Consider the following 2716-nt stretch of genomic DNA (forward strand, 5'->3'; position numbering starts at 1 on the left):
TTCATAATAAATTCAATTAATAACATATTTGATTCTAAAAAATTAAATGATTTAATTGATTCGAGACATGAATTAGAGAGATTCTCTTTAGCTTTCAATATATATTAAATTCCCCCTATAAATAGAGGTCTTGAGCTCCTGAAAAACAAAGAAGAAAAAGACCAAGAAAAAAATAATGCTAAATCATCTAATAAATAAAAATCCTTTTAGATATCATACGTAGAGAGAAATTTGTGGTGAACCCCTTCTCCTTGGGAGATGTAGTTATGCACATTCTTTTCATCTTTTTTTTTCATTTTTATATATTTTTTATGGTGATAATTATTTTTTATATCACTAAATAATTATTAACTTATTAGTTTTTTATTTTAAATAATAATAATAAATATTTATTTTCTTTTATAAATGATGGGTATATAATTAAGAAAATATCTTTCTTCTAATTAAATAAAAATGTAAACAGTTTAGATGTAGTAAATAAAAATTCTTCTTCTCAATTATTTTCTTTTTATTTGAGTTGTGTTGCGGACACGAGTATTGCTACCTGAGTCACTTAAGTTTTGTAAGCAGGTAACTAATAAAAAAAAGATTCCCTAAAAAAGAATTATGGTGCAAACATGAATGTTGTCATTTCACTCACCTTGAAGTGAGTAGTTGATTTAAAATATATATCTTTTAAGTCAATATGTGGTGTACACACGAATGATGTCGCCTAATTCACTTGAAATGGATAATTAATTAAAACTGATCCATTTAAGCTGATATGTGGTGTGAATACGAGAGTTGTTGCCTCATAAATAATTGCTAAATCATCTTTCGAAAGATAAATAATGCTAAATCATCTAATAAATAAAATAAATCCAAAAACAAATATTTTTCTACGAAGAACTAGGTAGTATTGATTCCCTACTATTCATAGGAATACATAGGAGTAAGACTCTATCTTGTCATACCTAACATTGTTGTACACTAAAGTTTGAACACATATGTCCTGAACCCGGACATTAAAGATTAGGATTGAGATGGGAAGGACATCCGCTTTGTCTGGTGTCAGACATTGTCCCACTAGTATTAGCATGATGAATCACCTAAATTATTCTTGGTATTGTGAGATATGCACTTGGGGGCTAGTCTCCTCTCATTTCTAACTATGATATTTGGTTTCCTTTCTTTCGAGATTAGATGCACTTTAGTAACCTAGAAGTCTAAAGCTTTTATTGAGTATACCTTAAACAATACGTAGTGCCTCACCATGGGGTTGTGACTTTTAGATTAGCCAAACTCTTGTAATGATACCTCATTTAGGACACATTAAGCATACATTCATTTGCACCCGACAACAATTTTTTCTATTTAAATCTCAATATAAGGCGAGACTAAAATTCCTTAAGTAAATTGACCCAAACATCATCCTAAGCCGTAACTGTATAGGATATCATTGCACATTGATATCCCTACACCAAAGGCACATATTATCTTCACGCAAGATAAAGTACTCTTGATAAGATCCACCTTTCTAAAAGTAACTCATCTTTACACTGGGATATCCTGAACTATATGACATGTGGCAACTCATTGTGACACTTCATATGGTTGTAATAATGACTAAATCAACATAAGATAGGGTTCATTACCCTTAGGACATGTATTTTGCATTATTAGACATTTCATCCATAAACAAATAACTCAAACAAAAACTACATCATTAAAATATTACTACTCATTTATTCATTCAATTATCTATTCACTCATTTATTCATCCACTTATGCATTCATTCATACCTTCAAAAATATATAATTCAAACATTCATTGACTCATTCGTTCAAGTAAAAAAAATACATCATTTGAACATTCATTCAGTTATTCATGCATCCATATATTAAAAAAAAATACACAATTCAAACAATCATCCATTCGAAAAGTAAAATGTATATCATCCATACATTCATCAACCTAAAAACATCGTGCATATATTCATATACTTATTAATTTATGCATCCATTCATAAAAAGATAAGCTCTACACAGTCGCCATTGTCTTCCTCCTCCTCCACTTCATCCGCTCCCAAATCCATCGATGGGTCCAGGGTGTACCCCCATGGCATGGCCCCGTCTGTCTCTCTTGGCACAGATCTTGAAGCTGAAAATCCTGTTTGGGGCCAGGTCCTAACAACTTCAGGTATGCCGCGAGCTTCAACCGGTACAGAAAGTCTGGCGGTTGCAGGTCTTCCGTCGGGGAAAGTGAATGATGCCTCCCGAACTGCGTAGTAAGATGGAAGATACAACACTGAGACATTGCTTACCCAATCCAGCTCCAGGTCGTAAGGACCTGTGTAAGTGTGTCTATTACCCTCAACACTCTATGTCCTCTCCTGGGACATAGTGAAGCGATAACCTCGGATCAGTGCTGATGGGTCCATATGAACATGCGTACAAATACACCAAAAGAAAAGAGAGGGAGTACAACATCTTTGAAAAACATCTCATCGACGTCGTGAAATTACACGGAATAATACACCAAGACAACACACGAGTACAGATATATCATGTGATCATACAAGCATATAATAATGATGAATGAAGTATAAAACTCGAGAATTTAGAATCAATCTCGAAGAATATCATGTATGCAATGTGATGCATGAGTCCACCATCCTTACTCCTTTATCCTCCCAATAACTATTCGGAAATAACCGAGAGTACAGTTCCCATAACA

Source organism: Lupinus angustifolius, unplaced genomic scaffold, assembly GCF_001865875.1.
Source record: "Lupinus angustifolius cultivar Tanjil unplaced genomic scaffold, LupAngTanjil_v1.0 Scaffold_441, whole genome shotgun sequence".
Lineage (NCBI taxonomy): Eukaryota > Viridiplantae > Streptophyta > Magnoliopsida > Fabales > Fabaceae > Lupinus > Lupinus angustifolius.